This window comes from Chrysochloris asiatica, unplaced genomic scaffold, assembly GCF_000296735.1.
Source record: "Chrysochloris asiatica unplaced genomic scaffold, ChrAsi1.0 scaffold00018, whole genome shotgun sequence".
Lineage (NCBI taxonomy): Eukaryota > Metazoa > Chordata > Mammalia > Afrosoricida > Chrysochloridae > Chrysochloris > Chrysochloris asiatica.
The window spans coordinates 25466636-25488407 of NW_006408536.1; positions in this window are offsets into that span (position 1 = coordinate 25466636).

Genomic DNA, 21772 nt, shown 5'->3' on the forward strand with positions numbered 1-21772 from the left:
CTGGTAGTTTCGAACCGCTGACCTTAAGGTTCGCAGCCCGATTCGTAACCACTACGCATGTTACCCCCTGCCAGCCAAGAAATGAGTGTCCATAATATGTGAATACATCAATGCCTTCTCAAGAGTAATCTTGGATGGAAGAAGTGAGAAGGAAAACTAGGCTTTCTTCTCTCAGCCTCTTGTAGTTTAATCTTCTCTTGAACATTCCTTCATTTATTCATTTAACAGTGAAGTTAAAAGGCCACGACTGAAAAAGTTACAGTAACTTAAGATCCGGGTAAAGAAATATGCATTGAGTTAACTCGAGGGACATTGCTTTTGTTGTTGTTTTTTAACCTATACTTGGTGAAAGGAAACTGACAACAAACACATGACGGTGTAACAATGCTAACTGATTGTACATACTCTGAGGAAGAATACAGATGAGTAAGGAATCAGAAGAGACCAAGAAGCAGGGACAATTTTTAGGTCAGGTGGTTAGGAGAGATCTCTCAGAGCAGGTGACTTGTGAGCACAGAAATGAAGGATAGAACATTCCAGAGAAAGGAGACAATTTGCATACAAATCCTGAGACATTTATGAGGCTTGGGATTCAGATATGATTCCCTGATAAAAACACATATAATAAAACAGAGAAATAGATTCAACAACAAAAAAAAATATATAGACACGCTGTTACTGGAACTGGCTTTCTGTGAGAGTGTATGCGTGTGTGCTTTGCTGTGAGAGTGTATGCGTCTGTGCTTTCTGTGAGAGTGTATGCGTGTGTGCTTTGCTTTGGGGTTTTGAGTTCTGTACTTAGGGAGGGGAGATGGCCTTCCCAGACAAATACATAAAAGATACAGAATGTCCAAACCCATTAGCTCCAGTCCCCTGGGAGGGTTGTGTTCAATCTCGGCAGCAATTATATGTAACCCAGGATAAGAATCTTCACCTGAGAGACGGCTTTGAAAGGACAAAGGCAGTGCAGTGCCAGAGAAGGGTCCTTCAGGTGCACAGCAAATCGACTGGGGAAAGGCCATCTGACATCTCTGTTTGCCTTTCAAAACACCAAGTTTGTCTATACTTTCTAACCAGGAGAAAAAAAGAAAACAAGCTTGGTCTAAATTGACCTTTCTGTAATTTCAACTGTTTCCTTCTAGAAATCCACTTTATTGAACTTCAACTGTCAGCTTACAAATCTTCAAAAAGTCAGCATACATCTTGGAAGAAAATGATGAATCGGCATGACAAACTTGGGAAATTTGAACCTTTCAATGACCATGGATGTCCCCTTCTTGATTTGTGTGGAAAGAAATGAGAAAGTCCCAGTTTGGGCTCCGGGAAGCATATGTATCCCTGTAGAAGAAAGCACTCTCTGAGCTGGATATCCCACAGGGCACATCAGTTTGATAAGTATTTGGTCAAAAAAAGACCCCAGTCACTGAAGATATGAATAACACAAGTGAGCCTTAATATGATTTTTTTTTTTTAATTTGGCTTTACATTCAACTCAAAGTTTTGCACTACTGTAATAGCATTTGTCAATAGTTAATGGAATAAATTCTACTGAATAGAGGCAAGCTATTGGGCAATGCTTCTCAGACTTTTGGGGGGTGAAGTAGGGTGGGGAGGGGGGCATTTACCGCTTTGAAAATCTGAAGAAAGTGATGGCATTTCCCCCAGAAAAATGCTGGTAAGGTAAGAATTTGCATTAAGGAGTCCTGGTGTTGCAGTGGTTAAGTGTTCGCTGCTAATATAAAGGTCAGTGGTTCAAACCTGCTAGCTGCTCCACTGGAGAGAGATGTGACGGTCAGCTTCCATAGAAACCCTAGGGGGAAGTTGTGCTCTATCCTAGAGGGTTTCTAGACGTTGGAATTGACTTGAGAGTAGGGGTTGTGATTTTGGTTTTATCAAGGAGTTCATGGATTCACTGTTAATAACCCCTAACTTAAAGACACCTGGAGACAGACTGTGACAATAGTAACATCTGAGGTCTCTCGGCAGGGCACTAAGAGAAGAGTTTGAATGTTTTAGTTGATGAATTCCCAATCAGAAATTCCAGGGTGGAGCAAATGGTTAAAATGCTCAACAACTAACCAAAAGGTTGGAAGTGTGAGTCCATCCAGAGGTCCTTTGGAAGAAAGCCCTGGCGATCTTCTTAAGAAGTAGCCACTGAAAACTATATGGAGCACGCTTCTACTCTGGTATTCATGGAAGACCGTAGAAGAGTTGATGCTTTTGAGTTATGGTGTTGGAGGAGAATATCGACAGTACCATGGACTGCCAAAAGAACCAACAGATCTGTGTTGGAAGAAGTGCAGCCAGAGTGCTCCTTGGAGGCCAGGATGGCCAAACTTTGTCTCTTGTCCCTCGGACATATTGTCAGGAGGGACCAGTCGCTGGAGAAGGAGATCATGTTTGGTAAGGTGGAGGGTCAGAGATGGATTGGCCAAGTGGCAGCATCGATGGGCTCAATCGTGGCAACAATACTGAGGTTGGCCCAGGATTGGGCAGTGTTTCATTCTGCTGTGCATAAGGTCGTTATGGGTCGGTACCAACTCGAGGGCACCTAACAACAACAACTGATAAAGGTCAGCAGTTTGAAACTACCAGCTGTTCTGCTCAAGAAAGATGAGGCTTTTTGCTCTTGTAAAACCTTATACAGCCTTGGAAACCTTATACAGGGTCTCTATGAGTTGGAAATGACTCCATGGCACACAACCACCACCAGCACTGATAAAGGACCCCTGGCAGCTTAGTGGGTTACATGTTACACTGTTAAATGCAAAGTCGGCAGTTCAAATCTACCAGCCACTCCCCAGGAGAAAGATGAGGTTTTCTGCTCCCATAAAGATTTACGGCCTTGGAAACCCTATTCAGGGTCACTGTGAGTCAAAATGGTCTTGATGGCATACAACCAATCACACCACCACTGATACATTAAGGAACCTTGGTAGCTTAGTGGGTTACATGTTGGGCTGCTAATTGCAATGTCAGCAGTTCAAATCCATCAGGCTTTCAGTGGAAGAAAGATAAGGCTTTTGCTCCTATAAAGATTTATAGCCTGAGAAACCCTACACAGGGTCGCTATGAGTCGGAACTGACTCGATGGCACACATCAACCACCACCACCACTGATATATTATTCCCCAGGAGTCCTGTGCACCCTCATCTGTCAGTTTGTTGAACTGCGGCGGCATGCATGTTGCTGTGATGCTGGACGTTGTAGCACTGGTATTTTAAATACCAGGACGGTCACCCATAGTGGGCAGGTCTCAGCTTCTACATTAAGACAGACTACAAGAAGGAGAAGTAGATTACTCCTGAATATTCAGCCACTGAACATCTTATGAATAGCAGTGAAAAACTGTCAGAGCCAGAATACTGAATATTTAAACATTATGAATAACACCACAATATTATCAGATATAGTGCCAGAAGATGGGCCCCTCAGGTTGGAAGGCACTCAAAATATGCCTTCGCAATGTAGAGATGATCACAATGACGTAAATGGAATAAAGCTTTCAGGACCTTCGTTTGAAATGAGTGGAAACAGCTGTAAACATCCTTTAATAACAGGATCATGGAATGTACAAACTATGAATCCAGGAAAATTGGAAATTGTCAAAAATGAAATGGAACACATAAACACCAATATCCCAGGTATTAGTGAGCCAAAATAGACTGGTATTGGCCAGTTTGAATTTAACAGTCATATGATTTACTAGGCTGGGAAAGACAAACTGAAGAAGAATGGCATCTCAATCATCATCAAAAAGAACATTTCAAGATCTATCTGGAATTATAATGCTGTCTGTTATAGGATAATACCCATACGCCTACAAGCAAGACAAGTTAATACCACTATTATTCAAATCTACATACCAACCACTAAGGGCAGTGAGGATGAAATTGAAGAATTCTACCAACTTCTTCAGTCTGAAATTGATCAAAAATGCAATCATGATGTGTCGATAACTACTGGTAATTGGAATGAAAAGGTTGGAAACAAAAAGGAAGGATGAGTAGTTGGAAAATATGACCTTGGTGACAGAAACAATGCTGGAGATCTCATGTTAGAATTTTGCAAGATCAATGACTTCTTCATTGTGAATACCTTTTTTAAACAACATAAAAGACAACTATGTAAATGGACGTCACCAGATAGAATACACAGAAATCAAATTGACTCCATCTGTGGAAAGAGACCGTAGAAAAGCTCCATGTCATCAGTCAAAACAAGGCCAGGGGAAGACTGTGGAACAGACCATCAATTACTCATATGCAAGTTCAGGCTAAATCTGAAGGAAATTAAAACAAGTTCACAAGAGACAAAATATGACATTGAACATATCCCACCTGAATTTAGAGATCATCTCAAGAACAGATTTGATGCATTAGACACTGATAACCAAAGACCAGAAAAGTTTGGGGATGCCATCAAGAACATCATATAGGAAGAAATCAAAAGGTAATTCAGAAGACAAGAAAGAAGGAAAAGATCAAAATAGATGTCAGAAGAGACTCTGAAACTTGTTCTCCAGTGTAGAGAAGCTAAAGCAAATAGAAGAAATGAGGAGGTAAAAGAGCCGAATATGAAATTTCAAAGGGCAGCAGGAGAAGACAAAGTCAAGCATTATAATGAAATGTGCAAAGACATGGATGGAGTTAGGGAAGAACATGCTCAGCATTTCTCAAGCTGTGGGAACTGAAGAAAATATTCAAGCCTCGACTTGCAATATCGAAGGGTTCTGTGGGCAAAATATTGAATGACGCATACAGCATCAAAAGATGGAATGAATACACAGAGTCACTGTACCAAAAGCAAACGGTCGATGTTCAATCGTTTCAAGAGGTAGCATATGATCAAGAGCAAATGCTACTGAAGGAAGAAGTTCAAGGTGCACTGAAGGCATTGACAAAGAACAAGGCTCCTGGAATTGATTAAATACAAACTGAAATCTTTCAACAAACTGATGTAGCACTGGAGGCACTCACTCATCTATGTCAAGAAATTTGGAAGACAGCTACCTGGCCAACTGATTGGAAGAGATCCATATTTGTGCCCATTACAAAGAGAGGTGACTCAACAGAATGTGGAAACCATCAGATAATATTAATATCAAATGCAAGTAAAATTTTCCTAAAGGTAATTCAAAAGCAGCTGCAATAGTCCATTGACAAGGAACTGCCAGAGGTTCAAGCCGGATTCAGATGAGGATGTGGAATGAGGACTATCATTGCTGACGTCAGATGGATCTTGGCTGAAAGTAGACAATACTAGAAAGGTGTTTACCTGTGCTTTATCGATTGTGCAAAGGCTTTTAATTGTGTGGATCATGACAAGCAATGGATAACATTCCGAAGGTATTCTAGAACACTTGACTGTGCCATGAGGGACCTGTATATAGACCAAGAGGCAGTTGTTTGAACAGAATGGTTTAAAGTCAGGAAAGAAGTGTGCCAGGATTGTATTCTTTCACCATATGTAGTCCACCAGTGTGCTGAGCAAATAATCCAGGAAGCTGGATTGTATGAAGAAGAATCTAGCATCAGGATTGGAGGAAGACTCATTAACAACCTGTGACATGCAGATGATACAACATTGCTTGCTGAAAGGGAAGGGGACTTAGAATGCTTCCTGATGAAGATCAAAGACCACAGCTTTCAACATAGAGTGCACCTCAATGTAAAGAAAACAAAAATCCTCACTAGTGGACCAGTAAATAACATCATGATAGAAGAAAAACATTGAAATTGTCAAAGACTTCATTTTGCTCGAATCCACTATCAACAATCATGGAAGCAGTCAAGAAATCAAACGACATATTTCATTCGACAAATCTGCTGCACAAGACCTCTTGTGCAAGTGTTCAAGAGCAAAGATGTCAGTTTGAGAACTAAGGTGCGCCTGACCCAAGCTGTGGTATTTTCAACAGCATCATATGCATGTGAAATTTGGACAATGGATTAGAAAGATCATAGAATAATTGATGCATTTGAGTTACAGTGTTGGAGAAAGTACCATGGTCTGCTAGAAGAACTATGTTGGATGAACTATAGCCAAAATGGTCCCCAGGATGGCGAGACTAAGTCTGTCACACTTCGGACATATTATCAGGAGAGACCAGTCCCTGGAGAATGACATCATGCTTGGTGGAGGGTCAGTGAAAAAGAGGAAGACCACCAAGAAGCTGAACTGGCACTGTGGTATTAGCAATGGGCTCAAGTATAAAAATGATTGTGAGGATAGCACAGGACTGGGCAGTGTTGTGATCTGTTGAGCATGGGGTCACTATGAGTCAGAACCAATTCAATGGCCCCTAATAACAACAACAGGAGTCCTGGTGTGGTGCTGTAGGATAAGCACTGTACTGCTCACCTTGAGGACGGCAGTCCAAATCCACCAGCCACCCCTTGGAAATCCTATCCACACAAGGGTGCCATGATTCGATTCAAGTCAACTTCAACTAGAGAGAGACAGAGTCCTGATGTGGCGTTGTAGAATAAGCACTGGACTGCTAACTGAAAGACCAGCCGTTCAAACCCACCAGCCACTCCTTGGAAACCCTATATGGGTCACTATGAGCCAGAACTGACTCGATGGCACGTAACAACAACAAACATATCCGCACATATCTACTCCTTCACCGCTCCACTCTGACTCCCTCCTTGTTCCAAACTTACCACAGGGGAGATGAGACCCCAAGATGGGAAAAGAAAACCTATTTATTTATCTCCTGGTTATCAGAACAGCTGGCATTTTAATGACTTGGGTTGTTTGTTGTTTTCTTTGTTGGAAGGGCTATGTCAACATGGTAGCATCGACAGGTAGAGGTTCTCCCATGTGGACTATAACTCAGCTCACAATAAAAAAGGGGGGAAAAGCTATTATAAAATGTCAACTTTTTATTATCTTTAACTTTTGCCCCATGTTTCAAAGTAAAATATTCTACTAATTATTACAAAAGCTAGAACTACCAAAACAGCTGGGTCAACAAAACTCTTCAAACATGTTCTATGTCATTCCAAGCTGTGGCAGAATCAGGTTTCAGAACATCCACCTCTTGGACATGATTACTTGATAGCTCTACTTCTGCATATAGACCAGAAAATTGGATACCCTTACCAGTTTAGAATTTCTGCTTTTAAAATCATGGTTGTTCTCAAACACCATGAATATTTACAAATGATACAGGGCCTGTTCTTTGCTGTAGAATCTAAGTATTTTTACAACAGCGACCATGTCTACAGTTTCCATTAAAGCCATTCATGCTGCTATGAATGTCTAATGCTTGACTGTACACAACCCAGTGCCTCTTCCCATGACTTTGTCTCCCCAGCATCTCTTGTCCCTTTCATCAATATCACCCTCTCTGCTGCCTCATCCCCATCATCCTCTAAATATTCTACAACTTTATAATCATCAGACAAAATGTTCCTTAACTTTTAAATGACCATCTGTAAGTCTGTTCACAGTCTCACTTCTCCAGCCTCATTTCTCACTATTCCTGTCTCTTACTTTCTACTCTTGTAATCCTGAATACTCTCGTGGTGGTGGTTAAGTGCTGTGGAGTCGGTTCCGACTCATAGCAACCCTGTACAGGGTTTCTGAGGCTGTAAATCTTTACGGGAGCAGAAAGCCTTATCTTTCTCCTGCGGAACAGCTGGTAGTTTCGAACTGCTGACCATGCGGTTCACAGCCCGATTTGTAACCACAACACTACCACAGCTCCTTTGTTGCTGTTGTTGTTGTTGTTATGTGCCGTGGAGTTGGTTCCGACTCACAGCGACCCTACACAGGGTTTCTGAGGCTGTAAATCTTGATGGGAGCAGACCGCCTCATCTTTCTCCCGTGGAACCGCTGATAGTTTCGAACTGCCCACCTTGAGGTTCACAGCCCGATTCGTAACCACTACGCTACCAGAGCTCCTTCAGGGCTCCTAATTCACACCTCACTCAATCTCGTTACCTTTGTCAGGCAATGGATGTTTTGCTTGAAATGCCCTCCTTACTTACGTCCCTGTTATCTCCTTCCTAGCACAGAAAATGATCAACGCTATGCATGGCAATAAGCAATTGGTCCAGGTCTCTAGCCACTTCATCCTTGCCTGGCAACATCTGGGTGGGTATACCTGGAACTCATTGGTGGTATACCAGTAAGGCATGCCACACTTCTGGGTTGTCTAAGCACATTCCGTTCACTGAATTCACCCCACTATACTATAATTATTTATGTCTGCGTTTGTAACTCATTGGTCTGTGAACTCTTCAAGGAGAAGAAGTTTATAAATTTTTTTTTTTATGTTTTACATTATCATAGAGTACAATTGATATTTTTTGGTACACCCTTCTATTAACTTTAACACACGTGTCGATTCATGTAATCATCACCACAACCGAGATATAGATCAATTCCACTACCCCAAGGTGCTATTTTTTTTTTATAGTCACAATCCCTGATCTATTCTCCATCATTCTAGTTTTGTCTTTTTTTTTTTTTAAGAATGTTATGTAAATGCAATCATGAAGTACAATATCTTAGAAATGTGTCCCAGTGATGTACGTAGCAATTGGTGTTTTCCTTTTTATGATTGAGTAGGATTCCATAGGACTCCTGGTGTGGCACTGTATGATAAGCACTGGACTGTGAACCATAAGGTCGGCAGTTCAAACCCACCAGCTGCTCCTCAGAAACCCTATACAGGGTTGCTGCGAGTCGAAACTGACTCAACAGCACTTAAGAACAACAAATACTCCAGTTTGATATTTGGGTTGTTTCAGGGGCTTGGCAATTTTAATAGAGCTGCTATCAACATTTTTAAAAGGTTTTCATTTGTCTAGGGTGAATTTTCACGAGCGGGAGTGATGGGTCACATGACAATTCTGTGTTTAACTTCATGAGTTACTGTACCATTTTGCAGTCCCACCGGCAACGCATGAGAGCTCTAGTTCTACATCCTTGTCAACACTTAGTAGTGTCAACATATATATATTAGCCATTTTAGTAGGTGTCTCGCAGTTTCTCATTTAAAAGCAAAAAGTCAAACGCACTGTAATCGAGTCGGTTCCAACTCAGAGCGACCCGATAGGACTGAGTAGAAATCTCCCATAAGGTTTCCAGAAGCCGATCCTATATCTTTCTCCCATGCAGCAGTTGGTAGGTTCAAACTGAACTACCACAGAACTTTTGGTTAGCATCTGAACACTTAACCAGTGTGCCATCCAGGCTCCTTATATCTCATTGTAGTTCTGCCTTTATCTCTGTACTCTACCACTTAACTCGGTGGTTGATTATCAATAACCATTTACTGAACGAAAATAAACGCATGTCCTTTTTTATTTCTACTTTTAAACCTACTAATAACAGAACCTGTTTTCATTATAGGAAGGGGCTTTAAAAAGTTTGTGGGAAAATGCCATTTTTCCACGGACTTTTTGAAGCCCTGTTGTATTTCCTACTAAATTTGGTGCTTAAAAACAAGCAAACAAACAAATTGTACAGGACAGATGGATTAAACTCACTCCTGTCTCCCGGTGCTCAACCATTATCCCAAATCCTAAACAAATCATTCTGCTTATGAGAACACTGATATAACAAAATAACCTGTAACTTCACTTGAACTTAATCTCAAAGGGTTGCAAACCAGTTTGTTTTGGAAACACTGTACTGTCACTACTACTAAGTAGTACTATGGATAAAAAGTATCAGCAGGAACTGAATTATTGTAGACGCTCCTCCTATAGCAACTCCCGCTGCCCTCCGTGCCTCCCACCCTGCTATTGTTAAGTGTCCAAGTCATTCCAATTCACAGCCAATTCATAGGTGGGTTTGACCTGCTGACCTTGCTGTTAGTAGCCCAGAGCTTATCCTACAGCTCCACACCAGGATTTCCAACCCCAGGATATAGGTATAATCCTCACTTTACAGACAAAGGAACTGAGGTTTAACGAAGCTAGTAAACTTGCCCCAAGTCATGCAGCCAGTAGTGACAGTACCAGAAGGCACACCCCACCCAGACGGCTGGCTCCTCCCGGAAACCACTGAGCAAAGGAACCAGCTGCACTTTAATCACCAGCAAAAAACAATCAAATCAACCTCTAGCCGCTTCCATTTAGAAGGGCTATAAAAGCCTCAGCAAAGTAAATCATTCGCACCAGTCTTCTGGTAGTTTCTTCAAATGAAGCACATGGACAGAGTGGTGCGGGGACCCTCAGAGTGGGAGGTTTGCACTGTCTGGTCAGACAGCAGATTACAGACTTTATATCTGAATTCCCTATAAAACTAGCAGCCAGAGTGGGAGCCAAATGAGCCAATCTGACTAATGTCACCTGCAAGTCGAGGATAATTCCCCCCATTCATTGAATACTAAACCACACTTTCATAGCTCCCTATTGGACGACAAAGGTCCTCTGTTGGAGTCCTGAGCTGAAGTTACAATAATGGTTGTTTTTCATGTTGAACTGTAAAAATAAAATCAATAACATACTAACGTGCACAACCTATAATTAAGCACATACAGGTATAACATAGAACTGCAGTCTTCAGAGACCTGCCTAGCATCAATTCTAGTATAGCAAGATAGAACCAGACTTTTCAATACATGCATAGAGTTAAAACTGTGGCCAACAGACTATCACACTGCAATTCAGTGGCTTGGAGTCAGTATTTTGGTTTGAAATATTTATCTCTTTCATTACCTACTTTCTCCCCAACTCATAAACACTATGTTTCAGTGAGCTTGGAGAGCTGGAGCCATCTCATTTACTGTTACTAACTGGGTAAGACAAGAGACACAAATCCTAGGATCTTATGTCTTAAGTGATTACTTTCCACAGCCCAAATATTCAATCTTTTTACCCTTCATGTAAGAACTCAGAAAGAGAAATGTGTGTCTTAAAAAAGATAAGTTAGTCAACGAACTGACACCACAGGCAAATAGTAGCTTGGGCTGAGGATGGTAGCTGGCTCCAAACTGCTGAAGTACCTTGTGTTTTCAGTCCCAGAGAATGACAGCATCAATTTCTACATTTTTCTTACATCATACTACATAACAGAACGAAGTTTCATCTGCAGTCATCTCAACCCTGTTTTAAACAAATAGTGCCACCAAGTGATTATCAGCATGGGAAAAATATGGCAACTGCAAAAATATTTGGCTCAAAAGCTAAGGTAGTAAATGTCAAGGGTAATGAATTGTACCAATCTGGAGAACTGTTCTTAACCTGTGGCAATTCCTCTGTACTTAGGCCTCACATAATGCTCTGATTGCAATGCTTAAATGCTCAATAATCATAGAATCTACTGAAAGAACATGATTTAGACAAATTCAGAAGTGGTTTATAGTACACAGTGCTGGTGATTAATGGGAAAACATTAAATAGCAGCTTTCCAAAGCATATGCATTGCTGACAAATTTCGCATACCTGAAACTCACACAAGCCCATGGAAGAATTAGAGATTTATATAAATCATAGCTGCTTGGCTTATTTCAAATGAGAGAGAGGGGAAAAAAACGTATTTATCAAGACCATTGAACATAAAGAAGCAATTAATATAAACCAATTTGCATAGCCATAGAGCTTCTTTCTGCTTCAAAATCAAACCTATTCACTCCGACAGCTACATTTGTCACTGAGAAGATACTATTTTTAAAAGCAAATAAACCAACACAGCACGATCCAATGTCCCTTGAAAACAGTGCCGTCCACAGCTTGCTGTGAATGAGGGCCTATTATAATATGAAGACACACAGCTAAGATCAGTCTAGTCTCTCTTTTCCCAAATGTGCTTTTGGCCATTGATTCTTGAAGAACTAAACCACTAAAGCAGTATCTGGCTTTCTACTTTTCTCTTACAGGATATTCCTGGCCCAACCCCAGTATTATTTTCAAAAATAAAATTGCCTAGACCAACCTCAAAAAGACCTCGTCACTTTTCCAACAAAGGCTAGAATTTTGAGTTACGGCTTTCAACCCTTGTCCAAATGAACTCATCCTACTGAAAAGCAGGAGCGAATCTCAAAAACAATAAGAAATCCCCGCAGAGTTCTACTTGAGGACCCTTACTCACTGGCAAATATGTTCTCCTGCATCCTCAGCCGCCTTGCCAAAGCCCCAAGGAATGGAGAAGGTCGGCCAGCTTTCTCCTCCCAGGTCCTCCTCCATGGTCGGAAGCCAACACAGCCCACGTTTTCCTAAGGATGAAAAGAAAGAACTGTGTTCTTTATTCTTTTAGAAGAATGGTTGAGTCCTAAGAAGCAACTGCTGGATAAGAAGAGAGGGAGAGAGAAAGGAGAGCAGGAATCGATGCAGACAGGCCAATCATATTTTATCACTCAGCTACTTGGAAACCAGATCTGCTTAAGCTATCACGTGCTTAGAGAGATTTGAAGATGCAAAAGAGGATGCGTCTTTTGTAAATTATTAACAGGGACTTTATTTTTTTCCCCCTGAGTAAAGATGTACGGCAACTCATCCAGAAGAAAAGCAATCCAGTTTAGCATGGAGCATCTAAGTTGAGAAGACAGAAAATAAAGCTTTCAGATCACAGTTCTGCCTCTGACCTCTGTCAATCAGGAAACCCCTGGAGCAGTTCGAATCAAGGTGTTGTTACACTGGCAATGACGTGGCACCTGTCTGAAAAGACTGTAACTGCGGCCTCAGCATCTGCCTCTGACGGAAATGAAGATGTGCTCCTCCCTGTCTGAGAAGTTAGTCGTTGGGGAATATTTGGCACTCGGGGCTGAAAGGGGGCCACCCGTATGCAAATCTCACCTTCCTCCTCAATTTCCAAGTGCTGCCTGACTTCTGTGGCTGTCTGGTGTTTCATCCAGATTTGGGATTTAACACATCTACTTGAAAGCTACTTCCAAGTTGTTAACTTGAATTCTGGCGGGGGGAAATGATCTAGAAAGCTTTCCAAAAGCACTGGCTTCCCATGCCACAAATACGAGACATTTAGGGCAAACTCTTTTGGGTAATACAGAATGTATCCCTTCTCTAGATCAGGGGTTCTCACCTTCAATGTGATTGGCATTTGTTGTTGTTATTATGTGCCATTGAGTCACTTCTGACTCGTATGGACACTATGCACAATAGAGCAAAAGGCTGCCCAGTTCTGCACCATCCTCACAATTGTTCCTATGTTTGAGCCCATTGTGGGGAGCCACTGTGTCAATTTGTCTCCTTAACGGTGGTCTTCCTCCTTTTCCCCAACTCTCTACTAAGCATGATGTCCTTCTCCGGGGACTGAATGGCCCCTCCTTAGAACATGTCCAAAGTACATGAGACAAAGTGTCACCATCCTGGCTTCTAAGGAGCATTCTGGCTCCTTCTTCCAAGACAGATTTTGTTGGTTGTTCTGTTGGTCCATGGCGTACTCAACATTTCCCACCAATATCATCATTCAAAGGCATCAATTCTTTTTTAGTGTTCTGCATTCATTGTTCAGTTTTCACATGTATAAGAAAGTGATTGAAAATACCATGGCCTAGGTTACATATGACTTCGTCCTCAAGGTGGCATCTTTGCTGTTTAAGAATTTAAGGAGATTTTTTTTTTTTTTTCCCAGCAGATTTGCCCAGTGCAACAAATCGTTTGATTTCTTGGCTGCTGCTTCCATGGGTGCTGATTGGAAATCCAAGGAAAATGGAATCCTTGGTAACTTCAATATTTTCTCTAATTGGCATTTGTTGTTGTTAAGTGCCATCGTGTCGATTCTGACTCACAGCAACTCTGTATAGGGTTTTTGAGGAGTAACTGGTGGGCTTGAACCACCGACCTTGCAGTTCCAGTTGACCTTGCAGTCCAGCGCATTAACTCAGAGTGCCGGCTGGGTAGTCCTTTGTCGTGGTCACTGTCCTGTGCATTGTAGAAGGTCTAACAGCATCCCTGGCTTTTACTGACTTGCTGCCAATAGCATTGACCCATGTCTCCAGACAGTGCCAATCAATAGTCTTTGGAAGGCAGAATCATCCTTGGTTGAAACAACTGTTCTAGACACATTTCTTTATCGAAGTTTTACAAAAGACGGGAAATGTCATTTACAACTGAGATGGGCTTGTGCCAAAACAGGTGGTAGGCAAATAGTTAAAACTCTGAGAGAGGGATCGAACCCAAGTGCAGGTGGCCAATTAGCTTTGTCAAAATAAAGACACATTTCAAGTGGGAATACAAATGCTCCAATGACATGTATTAAATTTCTCACTGCCATAATTTTCTGGCCAAAATCTGTTGCTAAGGATATGTTAGTTTCTCTTTAGTTACAGATTCTTCAGTTTACTCTAGTTTCTGTCATCCCACTGCAAGTTGGATTTGTTCTCGCAAACTATTCCTAGCTGATTTTTGACAACCTAACCAATCAAGGCAGAGATAATGAGGACAGAGATCCCTGCCTAGTCATGTGAACTTACCCAAGCCCAGCTGGGATGCTTCCTTACAAGGCTTAGATTCCTGGAATTTATTAAATACAATAATAGCAGTCAGTTTTAATTCAATGCTGAGAAAATTAAGAAGATAGTTTCAAAAGCCAAAGTGTAGTTCAGCAAGCCCACAGATGAGGGCTTCTCATTAAGAAGAAGGCTAAGCCTAAGGGAGAAAGTTGTCCTGAAGGACAGATGCTCTGAATTTCCTTATGAGAAGGAATGGTGGTACTCAAAAGAAAGGTGTTATGGATTGGATTGTGTCCCCCTAAAATCTGTGTGGCTATAATCCCATTTAGGAATGGGTTGTGTTTGCTATGGTACTGCCACAGGATTAGGGAAGGGCCTGAGTCTTATTTTCATTGTGACTTGGGTGAAGGTTTACAGAGCAGATCATCAGATTTACATTCATAAACATTTTGCTCCATTTCATTGATTCCAATTCCTTCACTGACATAGCCTCCATACCCTTGCTGTAGATTTATCTTTTCTTTCTTTAACTTGGCATCTTAAGTTGGGTTCTCTGGAGAACTAAAACCAGTGAAGCTGTGTGTTAATGTGCTGGACTGCAAAGTCTGTTTGAATCACAAGGTCGCCAGCAGCTCCTCGGAAACCCTATACAGTGTCGCTATGGGTCGGAACCAACTCGACGGCACTTGACTACAACAATGATATAAAGAGAGGTTTATATCAAGGAAATGGCTCACACAGTTGTCGAGGTGGGTCTCAAATCTGTGGGTCAGTTGTCAGTATGAAGGCTTCTAATTCACATAGTTGCAAGGCTGATGAACCCAAGGTCAGCAGATCAGAAAGCATGCAGGGAGGTCACCCAGTTAAGATGGCAGGCTACTTAGTCCAAAGAACTGGAGGCTGCATGATGAGCCAGATACAGGATCCAGACCCAGCAAAAAAACTGCTCAAGTGTCCAATATATTGAAAGCAGTCCACACCCTCCAAGGAAACTTCCTTTCAATTGATTGGCTGTTCCTAGCAGATCTTATTATAAGGATTAATACATCTTAACTGGAAAACCACTGAGAATCCTAGCCCAGTCAAGTTGACACAAATCCTTAACTATCACACTCGGAAATACTCATTTCTCAGTAATGTAAGTGCTACCAATTAGATTTCTATGCTTTACAACAAAGCTGGGTAACAAAAGATTTATTAAATAATTACCAAATGGTCTGAATGAACGATGACAAATATGAAAAGAATCCGTTCACATGTCCCCACTTATTTTAGAATTATAGAGAGATGCTAAAGAAAATACCTTTGATCAGCAGATTTAGAAGATACCATCTCATTTACTTTTTAAATAAAATGTTAGTTAAATAAAATTGGGTCTATTCTCTAGTTTAAAACATTAAAGGTGCACTGTAATAGTGTGAACATAAAATCATGTAAAAATGTGATCCTTTTTTGCTTTTTTTTTTTACCCAGATGGCCAAAAGGAAAAAAAAAAAAGACTATTATTTTATCCATGAGACGATAATTTGTTACTCCTCTAAGGAAGGTGTTGAAAACTATTTAAAGTTATTTACATGAGGTCCATGTTCCTGGGTCTGACATTCAAGACCTCCACCATCTGTTTCGAGCTTTTCCTTCTGGCTGGCCCTTCCTCCCTTCAGCCCTTCTTTATACTTCAACCAATGATATTAAGAATTTAATGAGCTCCTCATGCTTTTACACCTCCATACATTTGGTTTTTCTCGTCTCTCCAATTTAAACACATCTCACTTCTTCCTGATTAATATCAGTCCTTTCTCCAATACCTGATTCATAGCCCACCTCCTCTGTTGTCTTCCTCTTTCTTGAGAGGAATTCACCGTTCTGTCTTCTACAGGACCAGACTGTTTTTGTTGTTAGGTGCCATCAAGTCAGCACCAACTCATAGCGACTCTATGTACAGCAGAACGAAACACTGCCCGATCCTGGGCCAACCTTACAATTGTTGCCACGCTTGAGCCCACTGATGCTGCCACTTAGCCAATCCATCCCTCTGGGGGTCTTCCTCTTCTTCTCTGACCCTCCCTCCACCTTACCAAACATGATATCCTTCTCCAGTGACTGGTCTCTCTTGACAATATGTCTGAAGTATGAGAGACGAAGTTTGGCCATCCTGGCCTCCAAGGAGCACTCTGCCTGCACTTCTTCCAACATGGATCTGTTGGTTCTTTTGGCAGCCCATGGCACTTTCAATATTCTCCTCCAACACCATAACTCAAAAGCATCAATTCTTCCATGGTCTTTCTTATTCACTGTCCAGCTTTCGCATGCATATGAGGTTATTGAAAATACCATGGCTTGAGTCAGGCACACCTTAGTCCTCAAGCTGACATCTTTGTTCTTCAACACTTTCAAAAGGTCTTGTGCAGCAGATTTGCCTAATGCAATACGTCATTTGATGTCTTGACTGCTGCTTCCATGAGTGTTAATAGTTGATCCAAGAAGAATGAAGTCCTTGACAACCTCAATCTGTTCTCCGTTGATAAGAATGTTGTTTATTGGTCCAGTGGTGGGGATTTTTGTTTTCTTTACATTGAAATGCAATCCATACCGAAGGTTGTGCTCTTTGACAGACCACCACTCATCTGTGGTGGCTTGTGAGTTGCTGTGATTCTGGAAGCTATGCCACGGGTATTTTAAATACTAGCAGGGTCATGGTGGACAGGTTTCAGATGAGCTTCCAGACAAAAACAGACTAGGAAGCAGGAGTGATGAACTACTTCTGAGTATTTAGTCACTGAAAACCTCAGGAATAGCAGAGAAACACAGGACCAGATTGCACCTCTGTAAAAGCAGCTGCCATACCCTGTTGTTTACTACGTGTAGGACACAAGCTCCTTGATGGTAAGATATTGTGTCTGCTGTATTCACGGAGATAACCTAGAACACCACTGGACTAACAAAGGACATCCGTATCAATGGAGAAAAGATTGAGGCTGTCAAAGACTTCATTTTGCTTGGATCACAATCTACACTCATGGAAGCAACAGTCAAAAAATCAAATGATGGGTTGTATTAGACACATCTGATGCACAAGATTTCTTTAAAGTGTTGAAGAACAAAGATGTCAGTTTGAGGTCTAACGTGCACCTGACCCAAGTCATGTTATTTTCAATAACCTCATATGTATGAGAAAGTTGGACAATGAATAAAGAAGACCTTACAAGAATTGATGTATTTGAATTGTGGTCTTGGAGGAGAATATTAAAATTGCCATGGAATATCCAAAGAACAAACCAATCTGTGTTGGAAGAAATACAACCAGACCGGTCATTAGAAGCCAGGAAGGCCAGACTTCGTTTCTCATACTTCGGACATATTACCAGGAAGGACCAGTGCCTGGAGAAGGATATCATATTTGGGAAAGTGGAGGGTCGGAGAAAAAGAGGAAGATCCCCAATGAGATGAATTGGCACAGTGGCAGCAGCAATGAGCTCAAATATTAGCAGCAATTTATGAGGTTGGCTCAGGACCAGGCAGTGTTTTGTTCTGTAGTGTACAGGGTTGCTATGAGTTGGTACCAATTCGATGGCACCTAACAACAACAATGAATGATAATCTGTCTCTAATTCAGAGTATCTTGTATGCACGGTCAGAATAAAGTTAATCAAGGTCATTTGTTTTGTTTTGTTTTTTAACAGTCTGGGCTTTGATTTCTGTTTGCTTGCTACTGGAGGCTAAAGGAAAGGCTCTACAGTTTGATTAAACAGAAGAATCCTGATCAAAAGAAGGGCAAATGTGGAGAAGAATTCCAAATTTTCCTGGAATTCAGTCTTTAAAGAGTCATGAAATCTAGATAAATATCTGAAACTATTGCCCTATGATAATCTTTAATGCTTATACCAAAAATATGCCCCTGAAGTCTTTTTAAAACCAAGTAATAGTTTTAGCTGAATTCGTTTTTAAAAATGTCTGCCTTGAGCAGTGTGCCCTTTTGTTGTTGGTTTGTGTGGGTTGTTTTTTTGTTTTTTTTTTTTGCACTGTGCTCTTTTAAAGAACGATGTATGTGGAATAAAATTGGCCACGGCACCTTGAGAGGTAGGATTGTATGTTCATGGTGGCAGTGAATGTATGTTCATGGGGGGCAAACACTATGAAAAAGGAGGCGAGAGTGTGCAACTAAAATCAGGTAATCAATGTCACCGAATTGTGAATGCAGAAATTGTTGAATTGAGTATATGTTCTGCTACATATAGTCTCAACAACAACAACAAAAGTAATTTAAAAGAAAAAGCCCTAATTTTCTGGGAATTGACAAACGCCCTCAGGTCCAAAGAAGCTTGTGTGCTCACTTACCTGTCGGGTTTCTCCTCTTTCCCCTCCCTTTTACACTGTTTCCCTGGTCTTTGCCAGGTTTTTCAAAATTGATGTTTTTTATCTAGAGAATGTCTCTGAACAACTGGGGCTGCCACTATCAGAAACAGGACAGCTCCTGTCCCTGCCTCCACTAATTTCCAGGACAGTTCTGACACAGACTCCGTACAATAAGCCTCATGCTAATATTACTAGCCCTGCAATGTCAGAAATCCTGGTGTGACAATGTAGCATAAGCACTGGACTGTTAACTGCAAGGCTGGCAGTTCAAACCCACCAGACACTCCTTGGAAACTCAACAGAGGGTCTCTATGAGTTGGAACCAACTTTCCATCACACAACAACATCAGGATAAACCTTTATATTTTTTTTGCAGATTGCTAAAGACAACTACAGCTGTAAGTTTACCTTAAATATATATACAGTCAGGAAACTAATTGCCATCAAGTTGACTCCAACTCACAGCGAGCCCATGTGTGTCAAAGTACAACTGGGCTCCACAGGGTTTGCAAGGACTGATTGATCCAAAGAAGATTGCCAGGCCTTTCTTCCAACATGTCTCTGGGTGAAACTCTAACCAGCAATCTTTCAGTTAGCAGTCAAGCGTGTTAACTGTTTACATCACCCAGAACTCTAAAATATGTTTAAAATTCCCGAATGAATATTTAGAACTTCTCCATACCCAGATGTCTTGTCTTTTTCGTGTTCATAACAGGTTCACAGAATGAACCTGTTAATTGTGAACAAGACATCATCTGCCCAACAAATGATGTAAGTTGAAAACACTCTTTGGAGAGCAGCCTGCATGCTGTTTGTAAAGACTTTTTTCCTCTCTCTCTCTCTCTAGCTGACTTTAACAGAAATTGAGGAACTATTGGAACTACATTTTTGTTATCTGCAGTCTGTCTTTTTTTTTTTTTTCTCTTTGTCCCTTTGTTTTCTTTGTAAAGGAGTAAGGAAAAAACCACATGGCTTGCTGATAATAAAATCAATCTTTTTTAACTTTGAACTTTTAGTTAGAAAGAATTAAAACATCGAATGAGATTCCATCCTTTCTCTTATTCTTCTTGCAGAAAGAAAAGGAAATGTCATTTAAAACTTAAATTGATTATCCCCTTCTGAAATTGAATGGGAAATTTTCCTCCTAAACTCGTTCTCTCAATCTAAATGCTCCAGTAATATTGTTCAAGGTTCAGATAAGTTGGCTATTAAGTAAATTAGCTTTGAACACACAAGTGCCATTCAAAAACCTGCCTAGCTATGAAAGATTTAAGTTGCATTGTACCTTCAATGAAAAATGAGGAACGGATTAGAAAAGCTCATTACTTAGAATTCACATCGCATTTCCTATTCTCTATGCAAGTCACTGCAGAGAACGAACAGCACTGGGCATTTTTTGGCGAGCATCATTTTCCGTAGAACCCACAATGGCAGAAGCTCATATGTTGATCAATTTCTATTTCTGGTGTGGCACTGTAGAATAAACACTGGTCTGCAAGTTGGTTTGAACTGCAAGGTTGGTGATTCACACTTCCCAGCTGCTCCTTGGAGACCCTATACAAGGTCGTTATGAGTTGGAACCGACTCAATAGCACTTAACAACAACAACATCATCATTCATGCAATGTTACAGAGCACCAGAACTGAACCTGGCACTGTGCTAGGCAGTAGAATTACACAAATGAAGAATGTTCACACGCGCTCAGAAACCTACCTCAGCATGCCCACACATATCATGTTTATGAGCTCTGATTAGAAATGTACCTGGGTTTTGCCTCCCTGCCAGAATCCATTGAATTGATCATTTCTTTTCCATCATTCCTCTCTATCTACTACTTGGTTCTGGATCCAGCTTCATCCTTCACATTCTGCGTCTTGTAAACCAGTTGTAACCATTCTCTTTCCCTACTCTGGAATACCACCTAACTGCAATGCTTAATGTTCTCAACCAGATCTGGGATTAGAAATGCCAGATAAAATACAGGACTCACGTAAATATGAACTTAAGACAAAATATTTTCTTTTTTTTTTTTCTAGTATAAGTATATTCCATCCGATATTTGAACTGGGACATACTCTTATGAAAAATGTATTTCTTGGTATCAGAAATTCGGATTTAATGGGAGTTCTATCTTTTTATTTGCTATATCTGGCAAATAAAACCTACTCCACCAGGAACTGATTGATCACTGTGAATTAATGTGTATGTTGCCTGATTAATCAGGGAGCCCTTGTAACACAATGGCTATGGATTTGGCTGCTAACCAAAACCCATCCAGTAATTCCCTGAGGAAAAGACCAACAGATCTGCTCCCATAAAAATTACAGCCAAGAAAATCCTATGAGGCATTTCTACGTGGTCGCATGGAATCACTATGGGTCGGATTCGGCACCATGACACCTAACAACAGCAATAAGTAGATGAACTACAGTGACACTTGCTTGGCTTGGCTTGGCTTAGTTTGGGCTCCCCCCAAAGCAGAACCTGAGGTAAGGATGTGAGTGCACGTAGTTTACTTGGAAGGTGAGTTAAGAGAAGGAAGGGAAGGAAGCCAATATAGAATGCAGTAACCAAGAGTTTACTGTGTGGATTAGTGCAACACTCAATTCTCCCCCAAAGAACAAGGACACATAGGCACTCGTAGTTCTCTTAAGTTTACAGTTGGCATTGGTTGAGGGATAATCCTGGGGTTTGAACTTCCTGAATTTCCAGCCAAGCATATCTGCAGCTGGAGGAGACCCTCCAGCAGAGAGGCACTGGTGTGACAGCAAAAGCCAGCAGAAATGGTGAGTGCCGAGGGGCTGTGAAGCACCCCCATGACGGCATCTCCCACAGCGGTAGCCCCAGAGCATCAGTGGAGTAAATTTAGGAGTCAAATGTAAGTCCAAGACCCCAAAGATAACCTACTCCAACTCCCTTATTTCATAGAGCAAGATGCTAAGGTCCAGAGAGTTTTGGCCCAAACAAAAACAGAGGTTTTTGTTGAAAAAATCAGGAAGAAATAAAGCTTTGTTCATACATCATAGCTTCATAAGCATGTGAA